Genomic DNA, 16,509 nt, shown 5'->3' with positions numbered 1-16,509 from the left:
AATGACCCTGTGCCATTGAACTGTGACCTTCACAAGTGTTTCTCAGTTTTTTTCCTTCCCCTTTGAGTGGGAAAGGATGGCTATGGTGGGCTGGAGTTTATCCCTTCACCCAAGTGGAGGGCTAGAACTGACTAGCATTGGTATTTCCCTTCCCCAGGTCAGTTAGGATCTGATAATACCTCAGCAGGTTAAGCTCTGGTTAACCAGTTTCCCATGAGGACAGACCTTGTTGTGGAGGCTGAGAAAAATCAAGGCCATTCCACCTCAAGTTTAGCATTAGCACAAGTATAGCCATCTTAGGCCCCTGTGAATAAGAGGTGAACTTTATAGGAAAAACTGCAGAATGTCCTCAATGTCCTCGCAGGGAATCCCATATCAGAAGGACAACAGAGCTCAGAATTGCCCTCAGCAGAGAATCCCATATCAGAAAGACAACAGAGCCCACACCCATGGTAGAAAGAAAGTCCCATATTAGAATGAGAACAGAGCTCAATGCCCTTGAAAGCCCCATATCAAAATGTAAACAGAACTTGAGAAATTCCTCCATCCCTTCTGAAAATCCCCTAGACCAGCCTATAAAAAACCCAGCGGTAATCCACTTCGGGGTCCAAGTCCCTGCTCCGCTGTGTCAGGTATACTCGGACCTAAAGCTTGCTAATAAACTCTCGTGCGCTTGCATCGGTGTCGGCTCCTCAGTGGTTTCTCAGATTCGCAATCTTGGGCACAACACTTGTCAACAGAGTATTCTGACATATTTCAAAATGATTCCTTTCCCCTCCCCATAGAGGAAGCCTGAGGGGCTTTTTCTCTGATATTTACTGTGAGAACCTAGTTGAGTTCTTAGAGGTAAAATTCATGAAAGTGGGAAAACACTCCCCCCCCCCCCCACAAAAACTGGCTTCCTCTAGAGTTTTTAACTCTCAGGCCTGTCCACATTGAGCTTCCAACAATTCATTAATTACAAGTTCAGGTTTTCCTTCCCCTGCACTCGTTTCGAAGGCAGCTTCTATCCACAAGTCTCTCTTCAAGATAAACTGTGACTCCTGCATAAACCGGTCTGTCTCTCCAATCTTTGCAGTTGCAGCTTGCCCTGTGTCCTCTCATCATGGATCTAAAGAGTTGTTGATTTTTCAGTCTATTTAGTTTTGCACTTGTTAAGATAGAGTGGCAACTTCCAAGTTCCATGCAGAACTGGAAACTGGAAGTTATTCCTTTTAATGAGAAAAAAATTTAAGTTCATGTAATAATAGAGAATCTCAGCATTTTCATCAGCATAATGAGGGTGTTTTCTCATGTTTTGGGGGGGTGCAGTTGGAGGTTAAGAAGAGAAGGGGACATGGAGACTTTCCAAAAAAGATTTAGAAGAAGAAAAGATGTGTCAGGAAGTTGTTTGACATTATTAAGTAACCTTCTTTTCAAAGTCTGAGTTTTGATGTTCAGTTGATTTGCTAACCAGTCCCTGGGCACAGTCATTCATATTTGCTCTTTATTGTTTCAAAAGGTGGAAGGAATAGGACAACACAGGCGACCTCTCTGGGAGGAAGCAACTATCCATAGAGCCCAGAAAGGGCCCAGTGGAATTACTCTTTTATGGAAAGAGTCTGTCTCAATTATCCTAATTATTAGCCCCATGACCAACCACAACCCACACACATCAGAAAAGGCCTGATTTAAGTCTCCCCATTATGGATAATGCTCTTGAGGTGAGTTGAATGCATGAATATGACACATTCTCATCACAATCAGTGGCAATGACAGCCATGGTGTGGAGGGTGACAAAAATTCTCTTTGACCTAACTAATCAGACTTCTCCAAGCCCTCAAGCCCTGACTGTGAGTCCTATCATTGGCCATTTAGTCCAATTTTAGCAAGAATCTTGCTGGGTCAGTTTAGCAAAAAAATCCCCCACTCCTGAAATCTGATCAAATTACCCTAATTTATCACCCTTGTCTGCCTTCAGCCAGAATCTTATTGATTCAGTCAAGCAAGAATCCCCCAGCCTTGATGTTTCCTCTTATTTCTATCCACTAACCCTTACCTTGCTCTTTGGCAACAAATTTCCACTTGTCCTTTGTGTAGTCAGAGTTGAACCTGATCTTTCTCTCCCACTACAAAACCTCATTGTAGTAGTCCCCTGAGTAAGTCTGCCTTACCATATTTAACAAACATCACAGATAATTTTTTCTTTAATGAGAGAATAGGAATGAGTCTTCTCCAAATCAAGAGAATGAGCATGCATACCTTGAAGACGCCTCAAGTGTGATTCAGAAACCCACCTTTAAAGGGGCAGGCTCTTTCTACTCTCCTCCTATCCCAACAATCCATCCCTCCTCCTGGAATTCACTGACATCACTCTCTTTCTAGAGTCTTCTACTCTGAGAAAGCCAGTGATAGCATAGCAGTTTTATTAGTTTGCTAGGGCTGCCATAACAAAGTGCCATAAACTGGATGGCTTGAAACAGCAGAAATTCATTCTCAGTTCTGGATGCTGCAAGACCAAATTAAGGTGATAGCAGGACTATCTTCCCCCACCCCACCCCCCGACCCCCGAAGGCTCTAGGAAAGAATCCTTCCCTGTTTCTTCCAATTTCTGGTGGCCCCAGGTGTTCCTTGACTTGTGATTTGTTGGCTCCAACTTCTACCTTTATCTTTGTATGGTCTCGCCCATAATGTGTGAATTTTACCTGCCTTATGGAGCTATTAGGAGGAACAAATTAAGTAATTTTTGTAAAATCTTTGTGCACAGCGCCTGGAATTTGGTAAGGGCTCTACACAGGACAGCCACTGATTGTCACCTTCCATTGGTCTGATCTTTCATCCCTCTCTGGTTTCTTTGTGTTTTTTCCAGCCCACCACCATTTAAATATTGTTTTTTCCAGAGACCTTCCCTTGACACGTGTTCTTCTGCTGTGGATAGCTCTTCCCCTCAGGGTATATGAGTGAGAGGAGAGGGTGCTAATCTACTCCCCTCAGGCTTTAACTGAAAGTATTCTGATGACTCTGTTGGGAGGAAAACTTTACCTCTCCCAACTTGGATCCAGTGTTGGGGGCCTGAAAATTTAAGTGAAAAAATACAGATTAACAGAAGAAAACACAAGATTTATCTTCACATGTGCATGCAGGAGAGCTCCCAGTAATGGAAAACTCATGGAGCTACCCAAAAGAAAGGTGTATGTATACCAATTTTTTTAAAGATTTTATTTATTTATTCATGAGACACACAGTCACAGAGAGAGAGAGAGAGAGGCAGAGACATGGGCAGAGGGAGAAGCAGGCTCCATGCAGGGAGCCTGATGTGGGACTCGATCCTAGGACCCCAGGATCACGTCCTGGGCTGAAGGCAGGCGCTCAACCGCTGAGCCACCCAGGGATCCCCTGTATACCAATTTTTTAAAAAGGTCTTTTTAGGTCTTCAGTGGGAGAATATGGAAGTTCTTTGATGCCAGTGGGAATGGGAAATCTACCTTCTTGGCAAATGAATTTTTAGGAAACCCCCTAGGAGAGGAGTTAATAGCAGCTGTATTTTCAGAAGGCTATGCTTTAGGTGATAATGGAAGTTCAAATAAGAACTTAGTAGTAGAGCTTAGTCAGTGAAGCATGTGACTCTTGATCTTGGGGTCATGGGTTTGAGCTCCACATTGAGTGTAGAGATTACTTTAAAAATAAAAAATAAAAAAGATTTCTCTCTGCATCTTCTGCATCAAATGTGTTCAAATATTTTTACTTTAAAACATTTAAGATTTATTTATTTGAGAGAAAGAGGGGAGAGGAGCAGAGGAAGGAATTTTCAAGCACACTCTTTGATGAGCTTGGAGCCTTGCACAGGGCTTGATCTCACGACCCCTGAGATCTTGACCTGAGCTGAAAGAGTCATACACTTAACAGACTGAATCACCCAGGTGCCTCTCAAATGTTTTCACTTTTAAACAATCTTATACCAACTCTGGAGGTCCAAGAGGGTTCCCACAACTCCCAAATAAATTCTCATCTGCTAGCCAACCTGCCAGTTTTTAGCTTTGTCCTTGAAAGCTAAAAGACCTGGGGTAAATTATTTAATTCCCTGGGCTTTAATCTGTAAAGTGAAAATAGGGTGGTTGTGAGGATTGGAAGAGACCTACAAATAAAGCATTTGGAACAATTCCCAGACATAGTACGAGTGACATAAATGTTTGCTGTTTTTTTTTATTGAGGTATACTTGACATGTAACATTCTATTAGTTTCAGGTGTACAACATAATGATTTGATATGTGTGTATATCATGAAATGATCACCATGTTAAGTTAAATTAAATCAGTCATCAAGTTATTATTTTCATTGTATGAGCATATCAAACTCAACCGTTCCAACACTAACTCCTCACTCTCCCTCTAGACCTATCCCTCTGCCCAGAGTCCCTTTCTCATATTGTGGCACCATCATCAGCCCGCCACCTGAGTAGAAACCTGGACTCCTCTCTCTCCCTTAACCCCAATGAAAAATCAATCACCAAAACTGGTTGATTTTACCTCCTAACTATTTCTTGAATCTGTCCTCTTCACTCTATCCCATTTGTGTCAGAATATTGTTTAGCAAACATTCATTCCTCCACCTTCCATGCAAAAGGATACTTCCTTAAACTCCGTCTCTTGTGCTCCTGCTACTTGTCATGTGAACACTCATGTAGCCTGATCACCTGAGCCACAGGTGATCCCACATTTCTAACCCACAGACATGTGATCAAAAGAAGAGAAAGTTTATGCTGTGTGCCACTGAGATTTTGTGGCTGGTTGCAACATTGCAATAAATACTAACAGCTATCTAATATGTCTTTATTATTTTGGGCATTTGTCTTCTAACTTGTATTCTTGCCTCCAGCCTTATCCCTCTCACCTCTTTCAAACAGCTACCAAGTTACTCCACCTAAAATACACATCTGAGTTGATGTGATATACCCAGAACTCTTTGAAAATGATAGAAACCAAATTCAAACCACTCTCAGTAAGAAAAAAAAAAAGTGAGAATATATTGGCTTGTGTTAATCATCCAGGGATAGCATTAGCTTCTAGCATGGCTGGATCCAGTTGTCCAAACAAGTTCATCAGGAATAGGTCTCCACTTCTCTCAGTCCCAATCTCTTCTATGGTTTCATTCTCAAGGCCTTTCCTAGTAGGGAATGCCACTAAGAGATTCCAGACTTAAATCCTACAATTTTACTAACTCCAAAAGAAAATGGACACTTCTTCACTAATTGCTTCAACAAAAGTCTGGACTGGTTTGGGCCGGATGATCTTCCTTGAACAAACCAGGTACAAGCAGCACTTAGCCTGGAGCCTGAGAATGGGATCATATAAACTGTGAGTGGAAAGAAAAGTGTCCTCCAAGGGGAGAAGATGGGCTTTGTTACCAGAAGGTAGGATCCAAGCAGTCAAAAGCAGTCAATGTTCTAGCACTATTCTTCTTCTGTGGACTCTTCATCAGCATTGGGATGATCTCTCAGCCTCTTGATATAAAATACAAGGCCCTGCAAGACATGATCCTTTTTACTTGTCATGCTTCTCCTCCCTGTTATTATGTGGCATGCCCTTCAGGCTCCCACAACACTACACATCATGCCCCATGCAGCATCCTATCTTGGGTCATACATTCCCCTTCTCTTGAAACACTCATCTTCTTTCTCTAGCTAATTCCTCCTTACTTGTGAAGCCTCAGCTCAGGCCTCACCTGGGCTGGAAGGATTTCTCTGGACCACCCTGTTCCAGGCTATGCTACTGGAAAGATGCACATCAACTTTTTATTAGTGCTAAAAAGTTTGACATAGGGTAGCTACCCAGTAACTGCTGAATTAATGAATGAATAAAGAAAGAAATGAATGAATAATAGAGAAAAGTAGAAATTCAATTAAGTATTTGTTTGAATGGGGAAATTTATTGCCTCATATAAATGAAAAATCCAAGAAAGAGCTGAATTGAGAGAATGAGTGAGTGAGTGAAGTGGGATGGATGGATGGATGGATGGATGGAAAAAAGGAAGGACAAGTGGAAGAATATGTAGATAGGTAAGTTGATTAGTAAACAAAGTCCTCCTCTTCTAGTAGTTTGGGAAATGGGCCAGAGCAATGGCTTTCAAGTGATGGGCGGAGTCTGTGTAGACCTGTTTTTTAAAAGGTTCAGGTTATGTTTAAGTGGACATAATTCTGACCGCTTCACCAGGCATTTGAACCTCAGAGGGAGACAGATAAGTGGTACCAGGTCCCCATGGAATAAATGGAATATCTTCAAAAAGAAACTGGGTACTTTTTCCCATTATCAGATGAACTTCCTGGCAAAATGCAGATGACTGTCACAGCTGATAGTGGATAAAAGAATCTTATTTTTAAAAGCCCTCGGAGATCTTGAATTTACTCAAATGAGCATTTTTGTACCATCCCTGAAGGAAACAGAACAAACCACCCTACTGTCTGAATGTTTAAGGCCCTGGAGCCTCCTTCCTTCATTTGATTTGATAAGAAGCAGAATCTGAGTCCCGCCTCTCAGTAGCAGGTGAGATGAGCACCACCCAGCATCAAAGCATCACCAGCAGTTGAGAACATTCTCCAGGAGTCCTGAGGGTGCATTGTGAGCAGCTTCTTCCCAGGCAAACCCTGTTTTGCAGGATGAATTTCCATTAGGAGGGAGAAAAACAGAATTGTCTTTTTAAAAAATTTGAAAGCAGTTACCCGAGTTTGGCCTATCCCCAGTAAGCTGTAGAAAGAGGCCCCAAACTTCCTGATCCCCAGCTGCAAGCCCAGGCCTGTTTCCTGGCACACTGAAAGTTTACCACCCCCAGGGACAGAGCAGGGCCTTGGGCCAGCTGACGAGGCCCCGTCTCTCCTACACTGTCTTTGGAAAATGTCAGGCTCTGCTGAGGCAAAAGGAACCGTTTTCAGGCTGAAGTGCATTTTCAGGCTGAATGTCTTTGCTTCTCTTCCTTCCTTCTCTTTAGCCTGGTTGCCTTGTCATCCCCAAAGAATCTCGTTCAGTTTCTGAGGTTTCTATGGCTAAAAAGAAGGGTCATTTGCAATAGCTTGGGCTCACACTTGTTCCCTCTCTCTCTTTCTCTCTGTCCCCCTCGATCCCTCCTCACCCTTCCATCCATCTCCTCCTCTCCATCAGTCCCTCAAGGCACCCAAAATGTGCAGTGCACCGACACCTAGCGGACCAGTTGCCTACTTCTTCATAGGTGGGTACACCCAAATGAGGAAAGAGAAGTGGCCCCTGCTAGGTGCAGGCCGTGATGGGACTTGCATCTCCATGTATTCACAGGGTAGACCTCCACTTCCAACAGGACTCGGCAGTGATGAACAGCATAAATTCGGGAGCCACGCTGAGGGGCCTCGGCTCTGGGCTCTGCCCTGTCCTAGATGGCCAACCTCAGGCAAGCGACTTAACCACTTGGTGCCTCAGTTGCCTCATCTATAAAATGGGAGCGGCCGTGCCGGTTACCATAAAGCACCCCTGTAAACTCGTCGGCGTGGTGCCTGGCACAAAAAGAAGACTCTGGAGCTTCTTTTCTCACTTCTGTTCCACAGAGTTACACCCACCCCTTCTGGCTGGCCCTCTCTTCTCACATCCGCAGGCCTGTCTTTCACATGTGTCTGTCATCATTTATTTGCAAACATGTCCATTTGATTTCCAATTAAAACGCTTTCGAATTAAAAACAAAACACACGCAGGATTGGTGGTGGGGGAGCGGGTGAGGAAGAAAGGCTGACAGGCATGTTAGCAAACAGCGAAATATTTCTGAGGGCTGGATTCAGATAGCTCAGATGCTATGGAGTCCAAATTGACAGACTTTTGATATGAGGAGACACAGGGGTGTCAGCAGAGGGGCATTTGTCTGGGGGCTTAAAAACCAGGAATATGCACCCTCCTCCTTCACACCAGTGCTCCGGGCTCCACTTCCAGGATGACCAGGCCTGCTGCCTCCTATTCACTCTCTTTACAGCCTGATCCTGATTGTTCCCATAATTCACAGACAATTCTCCCAGTTAAATATTAAATTATTCATCACCAACCGTGTGGAGCCAGCCAAACAAAAACGACCCTGCTGGGGATGTTGGCTCTTGGGCCAGCTCTTGAAGAGAAAGGAGAGAAAGAGAGCAAACCGACCCCCCACACAGCCCCGTGGACATTTAGGAGAGTTCGGAAGGTGAGGCAGCTGGGGGTCCCCGGACAGTCACAGCTCAGTAGCACATGGCTACAGAACATTCTGGCTTGCCCGTCTGCAGAAGCTGTGGACAAGTCCCACGACACATGAAGACTTCTTTTGTCCTCTCCATAGAGAGCCAGGGAGAATAGGATTCCTCATAGCTCCAAAGAGCAAAGCCTGAGGAGGGAACCTGCTGAGATTTCTCTCTCCTCCTTGTATTCGGAGCTTCTCAGGACCGGGTTTGTCTCAGGTTTCATAGGCCAAAGACAGTTCCAAGAATGAAGAGAGGGTCCGGACCGACTGGAGAGGAAAACACCTCAGCTCTTGAGTGCAGGGCCCCCATCCTTTGATGAGGTGTCTTTGCCATCTGCTGCCTCAGCGCCAGCCTCCAGATTTGGCTCTTCTCCCTCGGGCTGTTCTCCAGGTTTCTGGGATTCCCCCACCACCTTGGTGCTCTTGCTTGTGTGGCATCCCATCTCACTTTGGGAGCAGAGGGCCCAGAGTTCTGGGCTGTTCTGAGGAGGGTCTGTGCTGCACCTACTCCTACAGTGCCAGATTTAAATAACCCTTCCTCAGAGCACTGTTGAAAGAGAACTGGTTGGGTTTCTATGGTCACAGGGAGACGCCAAGTCTAATCTGCATAATAAAACGCTGACCCTCATCCATGAGGGGGGCAGGGTCCCGAAGGCTGTCCTTCCTGACAACCCAGCAGCTGGTTCAGTGCACCAGGTCCCATTCATCTCACCAGAATTCCCTTCATTTAACCTTTAACTTCTTTACAGATTATAACTCCTCACCTAGTTACCTGTAAACAGTAGCCAGTCTCTCCATACACAAAGTTACTATGCAACTAGCTATGGCCTCATTCCCTGTCCCAGAGTCACATTCAGTTCCAGAACTCACAGACCTCCCACTTGGAGACCATCCCCTACCTTAGAATGCCAACTCCACCCATAGTTGAAGAATAGGGAGTCCTAAGACCGTGGACTCCAGGGGATACCCAAACATGTAATGAAAAGAACTAGCAAGTATAGCGTGCTACTCTGTGCCAAGCAAAGTTTACATTCATTATCTTCTTTAGTCCCTACAACAACTCTCCGAGGCCGATTATGTTATTTAAACATCATTTAGCAGATGGTGCCACTGAGACACAGATATGGTGAGTAATTTATGGAAGGCAGTCACTAACAGCCAGGGCGGGATTCGAATCCAGGTCATCTGGGATTCCAGTCCCTCCATCACTATGCTAATTATATCTATTTGAAAGAGCCCATCAGACCATCTTCACACACTGTCCTAGAGGTCATCCGTTTGGTAAGCTTGTCATTGCTCTTTTAATCTAGGACACATAGGTAAAGGTTTTGGGAGTTGTGAGTAAATGTAAATGCCTCTTGAATGAAGCCCACACAGTAATGGAAAGGTATGGAACTGAAGTTAGCCACTCCAGCACTCTATAGTACTCTTGGTTTATTCTCTGACCACCTATCTTTGCTTTTCCTAAATCTAAAAGGAGCCCGATTAGTGGTACCTTTTGATATGAGGAGACACAGGCCATGATGGGACTGTGTGGCTCAGTTGGTTAAGCATCTGACTCTTGATTTTGGCTCAGATCATGATCTCAGGGTCCCAGGATGGAGCCCCATGTTGGGCTCCCTGCTCAGTGGGTAGTCCACTTGAGAATCCTCTCTCCCTCTCCCTCTGCCCCTTCCACCATGCTGTCTCTCTCAAATAAATAATCAAATCTTGGATAAAATAAAACAAAAGGAGCCTGATAATCCTGACCCAGCTCCTAGGAAGCTGGAAAGAGGATCAAGCAGGTCTGTGAAGTGGCTTTTCAGAGAAGTACAAAATTTATTCTTTCCCAGGTATGTGCAGAGCACTCAAAAGTGACATCAGTCCCGGTGCTCTTACGGAGGGCGGATGCATGAGAGCCTCAGACACATTACAGAGTCGTCTTGTGGACTCCTTATGATCCAATTTTCCTGTGGGGAAGTATTATTAATTCCACTTTAGAGTTGAAATAATTTAGTCCAGAGTGGTTAGGTCAGTTGCCTTAAGGTCATGCACCTGCTTAGCTGCCTCCAAAGCCTGTGATGACCCCACTCCCTGCTCCCTCCCACCATTTGCCCCCCAGTGCCTCTGGCTAATACCATTCATCCTCTTGGACCTGGGCATTCAGTGATCTGCTTAAATGTGGTAAAACTGCCCATAAATCACCTTTCTTTGAATGAGCTTCTTGCCAACTGGGCTGGCAGAGAGACAATTAGAAGACATTATGGTGTTGCTGATTTATCTCTCCATGTAAAAGCCAAAGTACAAAAGTACTTTGGGGGTGTCAGGATGGAAGATGGAGCTTCCATTTGCCTTCCAAGTAAGAGGCCCTAATTAAGGCAAATCCTCATTTAGATACTGGGATCCTAGAGCAACAATCCTCTTGTGAAGCCTCCAAATTAATCATGCTTAACCCAGCTCAGCACAAAAGACAGGCTCCAAGAGCGCCCAGGAGCCAGGTATAACCCTCAGGTTGCACTTGGGTTTGTCTAGAGCTGTGGTCAGTAGGACCACATCAGGGCTTTTTGCTAAATAACTTAGTGAGAAGCCTTGCCCTGCCTGTGACCTCCTACACCCTGGACAGGTTACATAATTTGTGGAGGCTCAGTGCAAAGTTAAAATGTGGATCCCTTGTTCAAAAATTATTAAGGTGTACCTGGGTGGCTCAGTCAGTTGAGCATCTGCCTCCAGCTCAGATCATGATCCCAGGGTCCCAGGTGTTCGGTTCCTTGCCCAGTGGGGAAACTGCTTCTCCCTCTGTCCCTCCTCCTCCCCGCTACTTGTACTCTCTCCCCCCTCCTCTCTCTCTTAAATAAATAAATAAAATATTTTTAAAAAATTGTTAAAAATTTCAAGATGGTGACAGCAGAAATTTAAATGATGCACGGGGCTCCTGAGGCCAGCCCTGCACATACTTACCCTCTTCCTCAACATTCTCAGAAATGGGTTCACCTCTAATGAGGACTGTAATATGCCAATCACTAACTGGTTCTGCCTAGGGGAGGAGGGATCACCCTAGGGATAGAATGAGGCTAAAAGAAAGATAAGAACAGAGAAATGGGGTATGGATGACTCCAAAGATGGATGAGACCTCAGTAGGGTACTTCCAAAATATTTCCAGCTTCAAATTGCTTCCTTAGCTTTTACAACCTACAAAACATAGCACATAAAAAAAAAAATCAACACCAATAAAAACTCCCAACAGTACCATATGTTGACAAGGTTGCAGAGTGACTGGAACTCTCATATGAGGCTGGAGGAATGCAAAATGGTACAGCCACTCAAGAAATCAGCTTGGTAGTTTCTTGCAAAATTAAACATACACTTAGCACAGACTATTTCGTTGTATTAATCTGCTCAAGCTGCCACAACAGAAGACCACAAACTGGGTAGTTTAAACAATAGACATCTTCTCACAGCTCCAGAGACTCAGTCCATGATCAAGGTGTTGGCAAATGTGGCTTCTGGTGTGAGGTCTCTTCCCGGCTTTCAGATGGCCACCCTCCTGATGTGTATCCTCATGTGTATGGCCTCTCCTCTGTGTTCACAAAGAGAGAAAGCCCTGGAGTCCCTTTCTCTTCTTATAAGAACATTAGTTCATCAAGATTTGGGCTCCACCCTTAGGACCTCATTTCACCCTAATGACTTCCATAAAAGCACTATCTCCAAGGCAGTTGCATTGAGGGTTGGGGCTTCACTATATGAATGGAGGGGTGTGGGATACACATTCAGTCCATAACAGTATCCAAGGGAAATGAAGACCTGTGTTCACACAATAACCTATACCTGGATAGTGAGACCAGTTCTATTAGTAATCAAAAACTGGAAACAACCCAATGATAATGTGAATGGATAAATAAACTGGTACATTCGTACACTGGAATACTACTCAATAATAAACAGGAACGAACTATTGCTTCATGTAAGAGTTCCAGTAAATGGCAAAGACATTATGTTGAGTGAGAGAAGCAAGTCTCAAAAGGTTCCCTACTGTTTGATTCCTTTATACCGCATTTTGAAAAAGACAAAGATGTAGACAAAGACAAAGATGGAAAACAGAGCGGTAGTTTCACTACAAAGTGATGGTTTGGGGGAGTTTTGAGGGTGGTAAAACTATTCTGTATTCTTTTTTTCCTTTCTTTTATTATTGTTATTTTTAAGTAGGCTCCATACCCAGCATGGAGCCCAACGTGAGGTTTGAACTCATGACCCTGAGATCAAGACCTGAGCTGAGATCCAGAGTTGGATGCCCAACTGACTGAACTACCCCAGGTTCCCTGGAGCCGTTCTGTATTGTAGTTGTGGTGGGAGTTACACAAATCTGTACATGGATTAAAATTCATACATTCATACAGCAAAATTTTAAGGAGTCAAATTTACCGAACGCTAAGTGAGGAAGATTTCAAAAAAAAATTTTAAAGATCATTCAAACAAAAAAATAAATAAAAACAGTCTGCCAGGAATCTTGGGGCTTATTTGCCATCTGGCCCTAGTTCTCAAGATCATTTAAATCCTTTTCTCCTGCTTCTCACTCACTCACTCACTCAAGCAAACAAACAAATACACCTGCCCCTAATTTAGCTCAACAGCTGTTTATTGAGCTCTATGCTACAAAGTTCCATTTTGGGTGTTGCACAGTTTCTAGAACCAGAGGCAGAGGGAGCTGAATACAGAGTGTCACCTTACAGCTGTGACTATAGGTCAGGAGAGTGGCCAGCCCAAGGCACCCCGCAGAAAGAGAGCTGCAGGGTGCACCCCCAAGCCACTCTTTGTCCTCCCTCTGGTCTCTCTCAGGGCTCTCACTGACCAAGCTCGCCTTGAAGCCAGTGGGCATAGAAGCCTTCGGTCTTGCAGAACTAGGTCACCCTCCCAGAACTAACAACAAGGTGGAGAACAATGGAGAGTGGATGTGGAAAGGCAAACATACAATCCAGCACAACCCATGTGGATCCTGCTCTATAGGGCATAGAATCTGTCAGCGGAGGCAATATCTTCACAGGGAATTAAACTATACAAGGAAAAGGCTACACTAGAAAGAGGGAGTAAGGGAGGGCTTCTTTGAGCTAGACCTAGAAGGATAAACAGAATATTAGCTGGTAGAGGAGGGAAAGGACATCGTGGACAAAAGGAAGAAATGCAAATCCCTCCCCAGGAGTTCAGTTTAATTCACATTTACTTACCGGGTTTCAGCCTGAAAGGAACCTGGGATTGAATGCTAACTCTACAGCTAACGTGTTCCTGCTGTGTGGACTTCAGCTAGTTGTTTAACATCTCTGACTCTTAGTTTCCTGGACTTTGGGAAATCAATGAGACAGTATATATATTTTCTGCCATTGTACCTCATAACATCTGGCAGGGTTTGCAGGTACAATTCATGACCAGAAAATAACCAGGCTTACTCCTGCCAATCATAGACACATCGTGACCCCCAAAGTCAAACTGTCATTCAGTCCACATGGCCAGCCTGCCAAGACCACATGTCCCTGGTCTCTTTAGTATTCCTGCCTCTTTCATCTCTACCCTTCCTGTGCCAGGGTCTTGGTGCCACCCTGTCCATGCCCCTGCTGCCCCCATGTGTGGGTCCTTTCCTTTTGGATTCTCACCCTCTTTAAATTTTTATTTATTCGTGAGAGACACAGAGGCAGATGCATAGGCAGAGGGAGAAGCAGACTCCTTGCATGGAGTCTGATGTAGGACTCGATCCCAGGACTCCGGAATCATGCTCTGAGCCAAAGGCAGAAGCTCAACCACTGAGCCACCCAGGTGCCCAGATTCTCACCCTCTTTAATGGAACATCACTCTGGAAGATAAATATGCCCTTTCCTACTGAAAATGGGTTGTATCTCATAACATAACTATGATATTGTTAAGAAAAAAAATAAAACAAAATTCTATCTGAAGGAAAACATGGACAGAACAAAAGAACAAGAGGGATAAAAACAAGAATGTGTTGTCTATCCTGCCCCATATCTAAAACATAGTGTCTGGTACATAGTAGGTGCTCCACAAATGGTGGTGAGGTGCTCAAAGGCACATATTCTGCAGTTGGGCAATCCAAACTGAAGTCCTGACCACACCATTGGCTTACTCTTCCCCCAAGGGCAAATTACATCATGAGTCTCAGTTTCTTCATCTATAAAATGGGAAACGTAGTAGTGCCTACTTCACAGGATTATTGTGAAGTTTCAAATCAATAGTTGATCGGAAATTCTTAGCACCTAAGCCACTGCCAACAATAATACTTGTGATTATTATACACATGACTTCTACCTATCCAAACACTATGCTGTCCCTCACGGAGACACCCCCACCCCCTGCACCATGTAGAGCCCACCAAGAAAACGGACCTGTTGATAATTGCAGTTTCTGAAACACAGTGACGAGTGGAATGAGTGAAACGGCAGGAGAACTCAGAGGGAAAGTCCTTAGGAAAACCTTTAACCCCATCAGGTGATGCCTGACGTCAGAATTCTAGGACTTTGCCCAGGCATGCTCTGGGGCACAGTGGGGTGAGGGGGAGGGAGCTCTTGCAAGGACTGGGGCAAGAATGATCTGGAAATGACTCAGAGACACTTTAAAGTGAGAGAATGGGAAATGTCCTTGTCAGCACTTCTCTGACCGATTCACCTTCACCAGAGAACACCAGCTGGCCGTGTATAAGCTGGGGACCAGGCCATATCAGTCACTCACACACACACACACACACACACACACACACACACCCCAAACACATACACTGCCCCTTGCCCTTCCAGGCAGTGCCCACGGGTGATACGTCCCCCTCCTCTTCCTCTGCCTTCGATGGTCACTGGGGCCAGAGCCTACCAGTACATAGAGGCCAAATATGAGGCAGGCACTCACACAGGTTGGGGGTTGGCATAGACCTCACTTTCACAAAGTGTCTCTCATCTTTCCACTGGTGATATTATCCCCAGATGTCATCGCACAGATAAATGGCCAGGATAAGAAGGCATTTCACATACCACCTTGCAAAACCTGTGTCCATCACCAGGCCACTCTGCCTTCGGTGCCCTACACATTCATTTTTTTGCATTGTAAATCCTGTACTGATCCTGTGAGGAGCTCAATTCCATCGCACTGCATTTTTGTGGATGCTAAAAGTGTTAATTTGTTACATTAAATCTGAATTCAGTGAGGGCAGAGATTTTGGGGGGTGTTTTGCCCTTTGTCATATCCCTTGTTTTTAGGAAAGTGTCTGGGGCATAGTAGGTGCTCAGTTAACATTTGCAGAGGGAAGAAAGAAGTGAAATGTAAACCCTTTAAATAGTCCACCATCTTTGCAACCCTGTTTTGGCATGTCTTCATAAAAAAATAATAAATACCAAGGACACCTGGGTGGCTCAGCATCTGCCTTCAGCTCAGGACATGATCCCAGGGTCCTGGGATAGAGGTCCACATCTGGCTCCTTGTGGGGAGTCTGCTTCTCCCTCTAACTATGAGTCTGCCTCTCTCTCTGTGTCTCTCATGAATAAATAGAGAAAATCTTTAAAATTAATAATAATAATAATAAATACCAGAAGCCTCAGGAAAGGGAGGTGGCTTAGGGTCCCCACTGCTCTCAAAAAGCCTGATAGTGGGACTCCTCTGGACATTGCTTAATTATCAGCTAACAGGTCCCCAGCCGAGGGCAGACCTACTCTCCTTCCCAGCCCCCAGTGACTAAGGGGTGGCTACGGGCATTGAGTGTCAGGGAGTCAGGAGAGGTACCAAGAAAGCCCCACCCCCCCACCCCCCCCAAAAAAAGCCATTGCAGCCGGCCGAGAAAGATGACCCGGTTTGCCAAGTCCTAAGGGACCTGTGTCTCCCAACTCTGCACAGGCTCTGCCCCAGCCCGGGAGTCTAATCAACTTCAGCCCAAGAGCCTGGAGGGCACCAGGCAGGAGGGCAAGGGGGTGGGGGCTGGGGTAGGGAGAAGAGGAGAGGGTTGGTGGGAGGGGAAGGGCCGGTCCCCCGCCTGTCCCGGGCTCCCACATTATTTCAAAAGGAGGCTGTGCCAACCTGGGCTGTACTGGAAGCTGGGGCCGCAAAGGAGGATCCCGAGCGCAGCCGGGGACATCCCAGGACGGCTCCCGGCGCGGAGCCCGGGCCTGGCGGGCCCTCGCGGCCCCGAGAGGAAGTTCACCCGGTCGGGGTCCCGGCGCCCCCGGGGGCGGGGGGGAGGGGGCGGGGCGGCGGGGCCGGGCCGGGGCGCGCGACGCGGGGGCATCCGCCCACGTGGGCAGGTGGGCCGCGCTCCCGCCCCGCCCCGCCCCGCCCCCGCCCGCGCTCCC

General features: G+C 45.7%; 1 long non-coding RNA gene across 1 annotated transcript; it reads right to left on the bottom strand.

The window, feature by feature from the left end:
• Nucleotides 1–4,162: 4,162 nt before the first annotated feature.
• LOC121498178 lies at nt 4,163–16,468 on the bottom strand. The gene is made up of 2 exons (XR_005989629.1): nt 16,238–16,468; nt 4,163–5,501 (listed from the first exon to the last, which is right to left on the bottom strand). It is a non-coding gene; the product is annotated as an uncharacterized LOC121498178 (long non-coding RNA).
• Between the last annotated feature and the right edge of the window lie 41 nt (nt 16,469–16,509).

The sequence above is a fragment of the Vulpes lagopus genome, chromosome 8 (assembly GCF_018345385.1).
Source record: "Vulpes lagopus strain Blue_001 chromosome 8, ASM1834538v1, whole genome shotgun sequence".
Lineage (NCBI taxonomy): Eukaryota > Metazoa > Chordata > Mammalia > Carnivora > Canidae > Vulpes > Vulpes lagopus.
This window is presented reverse-complemented; position numbering and strand designations above follow the sequence as displayed.